Source organism: Pollicipes pollicipes, unplaced genomic scaffold (assembly GCF_011947565.3).
Source record: "Pollicipes pollicipes isolate AB1234 unplaced genomic scaffold, Ppol_2.1 Scaffold_6138;HRSCAF=7277_pilon_pilon_pilon, whole genome shotgun sequence".
NCBI lineage: Eukaryota > Metazoa > Arthropoda > Thecostraca > Pollicipedomorpha > Pollicipedidae > Pollicipes > Pollicipes pollicipes.
Window position 1 is genome coordinate 15191291 of NW_023596818.1, and position 13977 is coordinate 15205267.

Sequence of the window (13977 nt, forward strand, 5' to 3'; positions counted from 1 at the left end):
TACGTACAGCTGAAGCTTACAACTGGCAATGTCCGTGAACTCGGTATACTTCGACGTTTGGACGGCTTTCATGTTTCTTTAACGTAGCGGTACGGGCACTGGGCATTATTAAGATATTCGGTCACCGTGACCATCCGCCCTCCTTACAACCGCGCGCGCTACACTGCGACTGGTCACGCATCTGCCAGCACTTAAGAACAGACGGAGGCCTCCGAAACGCCAAAGCATCCTCTTTCTCTATATATCTAGCCGGGCTTGGCGTTCTCGCCTTCTCTACCTGGTCGAGATCCAACTTGAGCCGCCCGTCGACCCCTCTCAGCCGCTTGTTTCTCCGCCCGCCCAAAACATCGACCTCTCCACCTGTTACTCCTCCACTCCCTCCACTTACTTGATCCCTTCACTACCACTTGTTCCTCCGCCCCCCCCGAAGCGCAGGTTACCCAGTTTGCCGCCGCGCAACCCGCGGGGTGCCATCTCCCAGCGCCGCTTCAGTGCAGCGCGGCGCGCCAGGTATGCCGCGGCACGTTTGCCGAGAAAGCGTGACGTCACGCTGGCGGGGCCGACAGGTGACAGAGCTGCGAGTGAAAGGACGTCTCGGGTGCGACGGGCCGTGCTATTGCAGACGGCCGGGCGCCGGGCTCGGAGGCTGTCTGGCAGCTCTGTACTTCCTGCGTACTACCTGTGTACTGTCTGCGTGCTTCGTATACTGTCTGAGTACTGTTAGTGTGATCTGTATACTATCTGTGTGCTCCCTGTGTACTATCTGTACAATATCTGTACGCTCCCTGTGCGCTCTCCGTGTGGCCTCTACATGCTCTTGTGTGCTCTCTGTGTGTTCTATCGTACTCTTTGTGTGCTCTCTGTGTGCTGCTTGCATGCTCTTGTGTGCTCCCTGTGAGTTCTATTGTGTTCTTTATGTGCTCGCTGTGCGCTCTCTGTGTGCTCCGTGGCGACCGGCTGAGTGTGATGTGCCTCATCTTGCGTTGCAGGTATATGACCCGTCTCAAGAACTGAGGCCAAACCAACCTATTGCCACTTGTTTTCGTGTTTACCAAACGGAAATATTGTGCCGCCCTAAACAGTGAGATCGCGTGGAACCTTCAGCCCACATCTTCTTCCTACGTCTACGTTATGGCACTATATCCCCGTCTCCATCCCGGTCGGGACGTCATCAAGCGCACCTCGTGACCGCTCACCCTCCCTCCCTCTTCCCTCCTACCCTCCACCGAAGACCGTTGGGCAACCCTGCAGTTGCACCCTGCGTTTCACTCTTTTTGCTGGACTTTCAGCGCGATTAGCGTCAAATCTAGGGCTCGGCCTCAACACCCGATTGGCCCCCTGCCGGGACTGAGACTTGACCAGCCCGCTGTTAAATGCTGCAGACCACTGACATCGCCGCGCGCGCGCGCGCGAGCTGTGACGCGCGTCGCCAGCGAGCGGCGCAGTGGGGCGGCGAGTCGGCTCGGCCGGTGACACCGGCGCTGACGAGCTGAGCCGTCCGTGCTGCCGCACTCCGCCGAATGACGTCACCTGGCGTGACGTCACCGTGGCCTGTGAGGCCGTAGCAACATAGGCAGGCTGCAGCCTCATCATCTCACCGCCATTCGGACGTATTTCAATAAATGGTTAGGCAGGCAGACATGGACATTTTGACAAGCTTTCTGATGGCGTGCCGCTGCTGTCATAATGCTTGCCTAGATCGACCAAAAAGATATCAGTAAAAAAAAGGCGGCCAATGGTTGCGTGCGCTGCAACACCATTGCCGAAAGTCGAACGCCGTGATGCCATAACGGGCCATGCTCGCGTACTCGTCGTTTACACGCACCACGTGCGTCACTAGCCGTTGTGGCCGCCTCTGCCATCGGTGGTTTCGGTTGTAAAGGACAGCAGGCTCACATGGCACTTCATCCTGCTGTATGGGGGCTTCAGCACGCCGTATGGTAGTGGCCATGTTATGTGGGATGGATTATGTAACGCCGCAGTTAAAGCACGAGGCTAGCCACAGCAGCCGCGAACAATTCCGTGAATTGTAGACTCGTGCAGAGTTGGACTAATCCTGTGCTGTATTCCCACGACAGAAATCGCAATGTGCCAGTAATTCGAGCGGGCCAAATGCTTTAAAAAAGCATCATATATCGGTTTCAATGCTATCACCGTTTGACATTGTCGAGTTCATTCACAGTCGCTACCAGGCATGACAAAGGAGTCTTACGCACACTTTTTTGCAAGGTTGGATCGTTAGTTAAGCAGTTAATAGTAGAGCAAGTAATATCAGCACATATATCACCCACGAAAGGACGACGCGGCAGTGGTGCCTGTTTCTAGGTCATCGGAGCAACTGAAGGACAAACTTACGAGTAAGAGAATACCCTATCAACCATTCTTGAATCCAACTTACAAATGTGCGAAACGCTTGTTTCACGCCCAGCAAACATGCACATACGGCGCGATGGATGCGAGCCTTAGCTTCGCGGAGCTGAATACGCTCAGGAGCCAGTCGCACGCGTCATGAGAACCAGTCCAAGGAGAGCCATCACTCAAGGCAGCCGGCGCCAGCCAGTCCGCAATTCATCGCAGATGGCTATCGCCGACGCTGACTCGCCGCGCGGCCCGCCGCCGGTGTTCGTCCGGTCAGTTCACACCGCGCCGCCATCGACCCGGGTCGCACCATTAGCCCGCGATGCTTTATGTGGCGCGGTGCCGGCACCGGCCGGCCTGCGGCATTACCGGAGCGGGCGCGTATCAGCCGTTGACCAACGATAGCCGCCGGCTTTCAGGGGGGGCCGACGAAGGCGAAGCCCGGCGCCATTAGCCGCCTAATGATCTTGTTTCGGCGCGGCGCCGCGACAATAACGACGCATTGTGGTGCGCCATTGTGCCGGCGGGCGCCCGCGCGCGCGAATATCATTACCAGGATCGATGCGGGGCGTGCGGCAGGTGAAATGGGGAGGGAGGGGGAGGGGCCACGCTGAAGGGACGGAGGCGCCAGCAGGGGCCATGGCCGACCCGAGTGCAAGGCGAGCCGCGTGCTGGGGCGGGGCGGCGAACACGGAGCAGCAAAAAAGGGGTTATTTTGTGTGGCTCGGCCAATTCTTCTTGCTTCTTAAAATCAAAGAATTCGAAAACATGCAAGGGTTTGTAGGATACGCGTACCTTGGAGGAAAGCCGAAAGAAACCTTCTTCACACTGATAGGACATTTTTGTGTCTGCCGCATTCGTATTCGCAAAATGGCCGAGAATTCGGTGGCCACACCATGCGTGTGCCACTCAGCCGTCGATAGTACAAACGGAACCTCGTATTGATGAACATCAAGAACCATATTGTCCTGGCACGTTGAAATATCAGCACAACACACCTTGAAAAATGAATATGGCATGCCTCTCCAAATTTTTTTTTAATCAGAAGTTTTACCTTGCAATCTGAAGAGATAACATTTGAATTTGGGTTCATAGTTAAGACAGCTTGTTGCATACCCTTTACTCAACCATCACAGTAAAACAAATTGAGTTCAACGGGAATAATTTCTACCATATTTTAACGTATAGTTTAATGTCATAACACGGTCACGCCGTGCTGGTCTGCCTAGCCTGGCCGGTTGCCAACCGACCGACACTGACGAGTCATTTAGGCTCTGGCTTCGGAACAGGAGCCGTCAAAAGTCAAGCGGTGGTCAGCTGCCTAACAGGACAAAAAATTCAAACGACAAATATTCAAGTGGCAAAAAGTTCAAGAGATATAAAGCAAATAAGAAAAAAGTCCAAATGGAACACAAGCCAAAACATGAAAACTGGCAACAACAGAAAATGACAAAAATCAGATCAGATCGTATCAAATCAGATGGCTGGAAGCCAAAACGACCAGAAGTCCAACGCAATGCGTCAAATGATCAACAAATGAAACGGGGTACGAAAAGTACCAAGGTAGTAATGATAGTGGTAGTGGTAGGCAAGTAATAATAGTTAAGTAAAAAAGTAGTTTGGGAAAAGTTCGAATGACAAAAAGCCACATGAATACAAGTGCAGATGATATAATTCTTCTATACAAGTGCAAATGATATAACTCCATGAAGTCGGCTGAACAAAACATAAAGATGTTTCAAAATAAAGTGAGTCCCTGAATCCTGAAGAAGTCGATCACGCAGGTCCCCTTCTGGAGAAAATTCTGGCACTTGGCGCCCTCCGCCCTTCCACGAGGTTTGTTTGTCTTTGAGGATATTTTCTGCATCAAGAGGCGTCTTGTCTGGATCAACAAGCCTCCTTTATGAATCAGTCAGTCCCGCTTCGTATAAGGAGGCCTTATAGCCTATGAGGGAGTGCGCCGGCTCACGAGATCCCCTTTGTGAATCAGGAGGTCCTTATTCTAGATTTGGAGGCACTCTGCATAAATCAGGAGACCCTAATTATGGATCAGGAGTCCCTTTGTCACGTGACCTCCTGTTCCAAAAGGTCCCTGTTCCGGATCAGGATGCTCTGGTTACGACAAAGGAGTCCTTCACTGGATTGAGATCCTCTAATTCATACCGGAGCTGATGATCATTCCACGTTCGGCCAGCCATATAGATGTGACAGATCATTTCTCATCTGCACTCCCATACACAGGTTTTCCTTCACTACCCAAATTCCCTAATCAGATATAATGATCACATCGCATGTACTCGAACAGGGAACACTCGGGCTTGGATCACAGGATGAGACCTGGGCATCTTCTTTCTTCAAGCCTTCTTCCTTCTTGAGAGACCTTCTTCATGCAGGCAGGCAGCAGTTTTCCGTAATGCACGGCATGCGGATCAAAGCCAAATGGACCCGCTCGTCTTCAAGAGACAAGGCCGGTGTGAAGCAGACCGTTTGAGCTACCGGGTCCCTACTGAACAAGAAATTTGACCTCCGAGTTGTCTGCTTAGGGAGTCAATGAAACACCACTAAGCTGATTTCAAATCAACATTATGACTTGCACTGATGGTCATCTCATCGCTTTTGCGTTTTAGCGAGCGACGACGGGAATAAGCATCGTTGACACAAGCTTTTTATACTCAGTTGGCCTGCTGGCTGTAGTTGCACTTGGCGTTGGAGAAGTATGCTTTTAACATTAGTGGAGGCTGTTAACTATCGTCATCAACGAACACTCTTCGAAGCTGCTCTTTCTCATCGCACGTTTCAATTTACTTACGCTTTTTACTTAAATTATTGCTATGTTTATACTGTTTGTTACGCAGCAGCTACGCAATGTTCACACACACTGTGCACTTCAGCTGAGATGAAGCCAGGTCACAGGATTTATTCGGTTGAGAGGGGCCACGGGCGAGAGAACGGCTCCCCCTTCCCCTAAACTTGAGAACATGTGCTTAACTGAGGAAGAAACTCGTTTTCGTGCGCATTTCCACGGTGTGCTCGGCCATGATTCCTTGCTTCATTCCCCATCCGCACCCACGGTCAACCACTACCCCACCCTTATCTAAGCCTTTTTTAAATGCGCCCCTGAGCCTGCTGTACGCTTGAGATCATGCTTTCTTCCTTCTGTTCTACAAAATCCAAACGATCAACGCAGGTCAAGCCAAATATTGTCTTTACATTGCTTCACTAGACCTCTAAACCAACAGCGGGACTGTGGGCAGTACCCCACTTAATGAACAGTTAAATCCACCTGATTCCTACACTGATTACAGCACTGAGTGACGCCCCGCCAAGGCCCCTATAACGCCGCTCTCCAGAGGCGCCTACGGCTGTCGGAAGCCCCCGCCCCCTCGCCCCCCGGCGTCTCCCACCGCTGTCCTCACATAACACGTGATTAAGACGTGACGTCCGCGATTCGTCTGGCGGGTAACCGGACCCAGACGGGCCGTCGCGGCGGCGCCCGCCACAGGGCTATAGCGTGTCGGCGCGCAGGGGGCGGGGGGCGGGGAGGACGGCCGCTTAGCAGCCGGCCCCGCCCTGCCCCCGCTGCCGGCCGGGCTCCGAGCCGGGCCGCGGGGCGATCCCGGCTCTGACGTCACGGCTGACGTAGGGAGCTGATCTCATCTGGACCGAGCCGGGCCTCGCTGTGGGCGTCTCAGGTTAGGTCGAAAGGTGGGTTCTCCCTGGATCCATGAGTATGGGCTATCGCCCGGATTTCGCCTGTCTGCTACGAGACGCTGTTGTTTGTCGCTGTGTTGCGTGGGCGATCTGCTCACCGTTGTCGTTTGCACGTGAAATAGGTCCTCTTTCCACTGCGTAGCAACAAGTTTTTTTCGCACCAGGATCGAAGGTATAATCCCCAAATTGACGAATGTTTCCGTTCCCGTAAAAGTTGCCACTACTGGCATTGGTGCCCACTCCGGTGTTGACTCCTCAGTCAATCCCAGTGCTAACGGCACCAGGTCTGTTCCAAATCCCCACTTGCAGAAATGCAATCTTCATCCCATGCCTCATCATGCCCCCTCGCGGCCATCTGCTGCACTGCCCCTCCCCCTCCCCCATCACCGGTGGTGGCCGCGGCCCATCGGTTAGTCGTCTGTGACCCGGAGGAGACGGGCGGGCGCCGCACGAAGTGCTGGTCATCTGCCCGCCAGACAGCCAATATCCGGCGATCCGGCCGCCACAATCGCTGATAAATACCCGCCATTACCGCACACAAAGCGCGCCACCACGCATACTGCAGTATTTTCTGCTAATTGGTATTAATACGCTGAAATCGGAGTCGCCAGAAATCATTAATTTCCTGCGGCTTCGTTTTTCCATTAGCGGCGCTGGCTCGGCCCGGCCGGCGCGCCACTTTGAAGGCGGTCCCTTTGAAGGGGCGGCACGCAGTCTGGGGGCACCCTCGAAAGGTGCCGGCGCCCCAGACCCGGGCTGGAATTACAGGCGGCAGGAAATGAAGTGCGCTATGCGAGGTGGGGGCATGCCGGCCGGAGGTGCGGAATATTTGGAGTGGAACGAGGGGGAGGGGCGGCACCGGTCAGCTGTGCGTTGGGTCCGCCTGATTTATTGAAAGCAATTTCGAGCTGACACATGGTTACACAAGCGGGAACTAACACTCGCCATGCCGTTTGTTTCTCTTCATGCGATGATTAATCAAAGATGATTCAAAATAGGCAGTGGGCTGTATAGACAGTCCTTTCGGTCAAAATAGGCCGCACATGATGCGCTAAAATGTGAGCATCACCACCCATCGGAGGTGCGTGAATAGAGGTGCCACATCGACGTATGGCTAGTGCATTGATGTTGCAGATGCGTAGACACAGGGCGGTAGTGTGCAGCTGCCTTCCACAGAGCCAACTCAGGGTTTCATACGTGACGGCCGTCGGTTCTTGTCTTATCATTATGCACGAATAAATGTGACGGATAAGCTCCGCCGTGTCGCATGATGGACGCCGTCGCTATGGGTATTGGATAACTGATCTTAAAAATCACGGCGCAAACTTACACTGCGAGCCTAAAGGCACATAATTTGAAGCAACATCAAGATGTTGCAGCTCCCAGACTATCAAATGCTCCCCGAACACCGTTGCACTACAAGGCCACCACCACAACCACTCTTCACAGTCCCACAAGGCGCATGTTCGCTCAGCCACCGAAAAGCAGGACTCAAAACCACACTGCGCCTAGCTCGCTCGTCGTACACCGAACGCACCCCCGCTCGCCGCCGGCAGTCGTGCACCGAACGCACCCGGGCCGGCCGCGGCGCGGGGCCCACCTTGGGCGCGGCGCCGCCCAGCCGGCCGGCCGGTGCTGCGGCCAGACTCAATAAAGGTACGCTGTTACGGCGCGAACGTGCCGACTGCGGCCGGCCGGAGATATGGCGGCGGGTAATGCGGCGCTCTCGGCGGCGGCGCCGCTCCTGTTGCAGCCGCCGGCGGCCACGCTCCGCCGCCCCGCCTGATCAAGGGGCGGCGGCCCGCGGCCGGAGCGCGCCGGCGAGGGCCGCGCGGCCGGCTGCTCAGGGGCGTAGGGGTGGGACTGGTCAGGGGCTCAACAGGGGTGGTGCTGGGCAGGTGCACAGGGCGGGGCTGGGTCAAGGGCTCAGGAGGACTGGTCAGGCGCTCAGGGGGACTCGCTAGAGAGCTCAAAGGTGGCGCTGGACAGGGGCCCAGGGAGACTGGTCAGAGGTGCAGAAGCCAGCTGGTCAGACACTTAGGAGGGCTGGTCAGAGAGCTCGGGGGCGGTGCTGGTCAGCGGTGCAGAGGCCGGGCTGGTCAGATAGCTCAGGGGTGGTGCTGGCCAGAGGCGCAGGGATGATCTGACAAAGCCGCCGGCTCAGGATACCGGTGATGAGGAGTTATTCGGGCCCGCCGGAGGAGGCAGTCACTCGATCGCCAGGCCGAACGGAACACCCCTGGGACGGAGGCCAGGCGCGCCGTTGTGATACCCTGACTCCACAATAGAGCTCAAATAAGGCTCATCTTCGCGAGCGCCGCCAGCTCCCATTAACAAAGGCCACGCCCACGTCAGCCTCAGCTGTTCGTGGGGATGCGATGCCTTGGGGCTTCACCGGCTCCACTGTGACCCGGCTATTGTCGAAGGGCCGGCCAGTCTGGTGGCGCGGGCTCGGAGATCTAGTAACGCACCTTTTGTTCTCCACTGAGTCCACATACAAAAACCGCAGACCACAGCAATACCACTACCGATCAATAAGCCAGTACCATGACCCCGGAACATTGCCCCTGTCACCAAACATACGACGTGGTGACGACAAACGCAATCTCCACCGCCTTGGCAGATTGTCTGACGAGCTTGACACCGGCAGCCGCCGGGACGGTGGTGGTGTCGCCCGGGTGGCACGCGCCGGGTGACGGCCGGTGGTCGGGCGGGCGTAGGCTCGTCTCCGGTCCCAGCCACGAGGGGCTGACAACGGCCGGCGAGGGTCCGGTTCGCAGCGGGGCTCGGGTTCCGATGAGGTGGTGAGTCACGCGCGCCAGGGGCGCCGGTGTCGCGAGGTGGCTCGGGTTGACCAGGTGTGGTCTGGTCGGCCGCCTGGGAATGTCGAACGGGCCGACGGACTGGGAAAATGGGCCGGGCCGACGGACTGGGACGGTCGAACGGGCCAACGGACTGGGGGAGTCGACCGACTGGGGGAGTCGACCGGGTGGGCAGACTGGGAGAGCCGAACGGGCCGACGGACTGGGAGAGTGGACCGGACCGACGGACTGGAAGAGTCAAACGGGCCGACGGACTGGGAGAGTCAACCGGATGGGCGGGCTGGGAGAGTCGACCGGATGGGCGGACTGGGGGAGTCGACCGGATGGGCGAACTGGGAGAGTCGACCGGATGGGCGGACTTGGAGAGTCGAACACAGCTGGACGGACGCTCAGTTATCCTAGAAGTGGATTTTCTGGGACCGCCTGCGACTGGCAAAATAAGTCCGCGCTGCAAGGCGGAGGATACCACAGACCACACAGTGCGTGATCCATTCAAAAATTTCCAAGCAAATTTGACCTGCCATGTGTACGGAAAATAAGGCCAGGTAGCACAGTTTTTGTTGTGGGAATTCGTCTGGTCATACTGCGTGGTAAATACAAAATATGTTAGTGTTTGAGGTTTCGGGTCGGATCGCGGAGGCACCTTCAGCTTTTTTCTAATCTGAAAACGACTTAACGAAAGGCCTGAAATCTCACATAAAACTACCCTGATTTACATACCGCACGTAAGACGAATTAACTTTTAAGAAGCTGTGTTGCATCTGAAAAGATACATCCGAAGTTGGGATCACTGATGTATATGCCGAGTCAGTCTGATATTTTGTGAGCTATTTACAGCCAGTAGCTTTCTGATAATCGAGGCGAATAAAATGGCGATACGGCGATTAGTAACTTTGAGAAAAAATGCCAGTGAAGGTGACAAATTTTGATACAGCCCAGTTGCTTCAAAATCAATGCGATGCCGATGATGAAACTGAGCTATCGGAAAGCGTGAAAGAAATGTTGATTGCTTGGGAAATAATTTTATCTTAACTGTGCTGTAGGTGTTTCAGTTATGTAGGCGTTCCCTTGAGTTCTAAGAGGAATATACCAGTATAAATCACGAGAAAAGCTTGCACAAACGCGCTAACAAACGCGGAAAAAGGTAAAACAATCCCCCAAATTTTGTGTTGCATGTTCGTCCCCCCTCGCGCGATGCCGTGCTGGGGCGGGCGAAACACGCCTGGCTAATTCGCAGCCTTTCCCATTACCTGGCGGCAGAACAAAAAGCCGGCCGTACGGACGGCCGAGATAATTAAATGATGGCCGCTGCCGGCGGGACAAAAACAGGGCCGCGTCCCCCCAATAAACCGGTAACAAAGTGCCGAGCCAGCCGGCCGGGCCGCCGTCATCACTGGACAGGTTAACGGCTGTGGCAGGGCGCTGGCGCGCGCGCGCTGGGCGGGTCAGCCCCTGCGATCGTCGTGATAGGCATCTGTCCGTGCCGGCGAGCCGATCAAAGGTAGGGGCGAGGTCGGAGCCGGGGCCGGGCCGAGCCGGGGGCCGGGGCCGGGGCCGGGCCGGGCCGGGGCCGGGCCGGGCCGGGCCGGGGCCGGAGCCGGGCCGGAGCTGGGCCGGACCGCACGCCGCTGGGCAACGGGTGGGACGGGCGGCATGGACGGAACGAACGGAACGAACGGGGTGGACCGGATGAAAGAAGCGGGTGGAACGGATGGAACGGGTGGAGTAAAGGAAGAAAGTGAGGGGTTGGATACGGCCGGAGGGGAAGAAACGGACCAGGCGGAAGGAACGGAAAGGACTGGACGGAACGCAACAGATCGGACTGGGCGAAACGGAGAGGATTGAAACCGGACGAGACCGGACGGGCAGCCTGTGCGGGAAGAGGTAACGTGACGGCGTGGCTGGGTACAGTTGTGTACAATAGGTAGGAAAATAAGAGCTTGCAGCCCATGCAACTGGTCGTGCCTTAAAAGCAAAATTTGAAATTTCCTGTACATAAACGTCACTTAACTCAGCATTTGCAATCATCACTATAACCTCACTTGTATGTACCACGGTCATGATTATCACTATACGCATACACTTTTACGCTACTATGATATTAGAACTTTGATAAGTAATACATAGGCTTTTAATGTCATCGTAAGTAGTACCTTTTGAAAACACCTATGTCGAGAACAGCCCTGTGAGGCAATGGTTGCCTCCGATATTAACTGCATTGAAATAGTCTAACAATTTCGAAGGAAGTCGCACTGAAAGTGCTATTTCTGGTCGAAATCGTTTGTTCTCCGCCCCTAACCACTGGCTTCATCTGGTGAGTACCTGCTCTGCTCTTCGAGATGAAAATGCATCTTTAGGGACTTGATAGTATGATGTGTGAGCGTGTCGTCCACACAGTACTTTACCCACGTAACACAACCACATTGCAATAGGTCGGCCTAAGGCTGAAACTGTGGTTATGGGTTTGGGTGTGGATTACGATATATTCTCGCGGCCCGTGATTCTCCTGCCTCTAGGCCATTTTCCCATTGGAACAAGGTGACCAAATGCCTGAAAAACCTTCGAGGAGGGAGCACCGGAGACACGTACCCCGCTATTAAATCTTTGAAATGCATATTTAAAGGTATGTTTCCACGTAGATTGATGTCGACCAACAAGAAATGAGATACACACGTGGATTGAAAGTGTGTAACGCTGCTTTACGCTGTGCAATATATTTCATGATCCTGTGGCGCACCGAAATGGACGCATCAGGGAACACTTGGGAGTTGTGCTGCCATTACGAAATACTGCATGCGCCCCAAGACTTTGATGTCATTACTCCTGACCGCGATTGACGGCTGAAGCGCGGCATTTTTAGTCACCGCACCTCTCTTTTTTATACTGCACTACTCAATTCTGATTATGATTTTGAGCCATCGTATCGAAGCAAAATGCCATGACATCGATATATCCCCACTTGTGCGGGTCACCCTACCAGACATTGAAAGTTATCGTTTATCATCGTGATTGCACATAAACAAATGCAGCCGCCTACAACAGTTTTGACGCAAATTTGTGGCACTACTAACACAAACCCGTATCGCACATGATTATGTCCTTCCACCGCTTCAAACTACGCAAACTTCGTTGACGTGAAAACATTTGATCATCTTGCACTTCTTTCAATGTCAGCTTTCGCTCACAATACTTGCCATCAACAATAAATTGTTATGAGACCTGTGTGCCCGAATGGAACGCAGCGGCGGGCTAATGCCCGTCAACTACAGTTTTATTCGAAGACAATCCACCTAAAACCATAGCCACCTCTTGAGTTCTGTCGTTTCCCAACCATACTTTTTGTCAAACCGCTTTGATAATCGGCTAGTCTCGAAGACAGCACGCCTATAAAGATGCAACTTCGGACAGCGAACGACTCCGCCGGAAATATGCCGTCCAACGTCAGCTACCAACAGCATCAGCCTACCTTGGAAGGGGTATCCGACGAAGCAAGACTGCATCATGGCGGGGTGGTTGAAGGTCATGCCGTGCCGGGCCGGCCGGGACACTCCTGCTCGGACCCGTGCAACACGAGTCGGCGGCCGGGCACCCGCAGATAGGCGCGCCTGTCGCGGCTTAATCCGGCACAAAACTGGCGCGACCGCGCCGCTCGCCACGCCGCGACGGATGGCTCCGCCCACCGCGCCGCTGGCTCCGCCCCTGGCGGCCGGCCGCCGCGGGCGACACGCTGATTGGTTCGGCTACCGTGCGGCGGGCGGAGCTACCGGTAATAGCATGGAAATTACGGGTTATTATCTGCGGTGACTTACGGGATTGGGGAAGGCAATTCTACCGTGAGGTTTCGTGTGGCAATATAACTCTGCGGTGAACACCAACGTGAAATATTAATTTGAGTCGCTATCATTAACGTTCAGGAATGGCTATTACACTGTAGTAATGACAATAATTCGCGGCTTGGTTACCTTTGGCCAGCGGTGGGCCAGACGATTTGTCTTCGCAACGACGACCCCCGCCCATTCGGTGCCAAGGATCCCACCATATAGAATGGAAAATGGACGTGCACCCCTCGTGCCTATGTCTGGTTTGTAACGGACAAACACCCGAAAATGCGTCTGCTTTGCCGTGTATGCAGACTGCTTCTTCGGAAATGGACGCGTCCATCTAATTACCACGCCTCGGCTTCTTAGGCGCCTTCATGTTTTCACAGAAGCCCTGCCTGTCACGGAGCAGTTGTTTGCTAAAATTTCAGCACGTCTGGTGGGCCGTGCCTGCCAGAATGGTTCGCTTTTGGCACGGTTAGCGATCATCTCTGACCAACAGCCACAAAGGCGATAACCGTGAAAACCCTTACATGAAATATCCGCAGGTGTTCGCCGGAAACGGTTTATCAATGATTTAAACATTTGAAACGAAGAAAGCCATGTAATCGAACAGCTTGATGACACTGTGTCACGTGCAATGTGGCAATAAAAGTCGTCGATAAGCATCAGTAAACAAACACGCTTTACAGGGCTGTGAGTGGTTGAGCAAGTGCGTTAATGACTTGATCATGACTATCGTTAATTTTGCTGATGGCTGGAGTTTTTACAGGCAAAAACGTCATCAAACGTCAAGCCTGTGGCGAGGATTTTCTTGCACTGATGTGGTTGTTTGCTCAAAGCAGCGTTCATTTTTTCAACAAAAGAAAAATGCATCTTTCTGAATTTCTCTTCTTTCAGAGACTTATAAAGCTACCATTGTCCCTCTCTGATACCGAATGTGCATGTTTATCTTCCGGATAGTCAGCTCATGAGCTCAACCATGTCTTTGAGACTGGGGAGGGTGCGTGGCATGTGATGGTTGGAGGTCAGAATTGGAATCTAATAGCCTTACTTGAAAAAACCCTTTGAATAAGAAAACTAAACATAACATTCTGTAAGACACATATAAATCACAAAATGTCAATTTGTGAATTTTGAAGGAATTTGTCCTCAGTGGTTACAAACATGCAAAACTTTGTGCAGTGGGTGTAGCTTTTGGGTTCCCACAGGCCTGCTGAGTTTGCATCTCATTCCTGCTTTGTCAGGTTATCTTCGTACATAATATT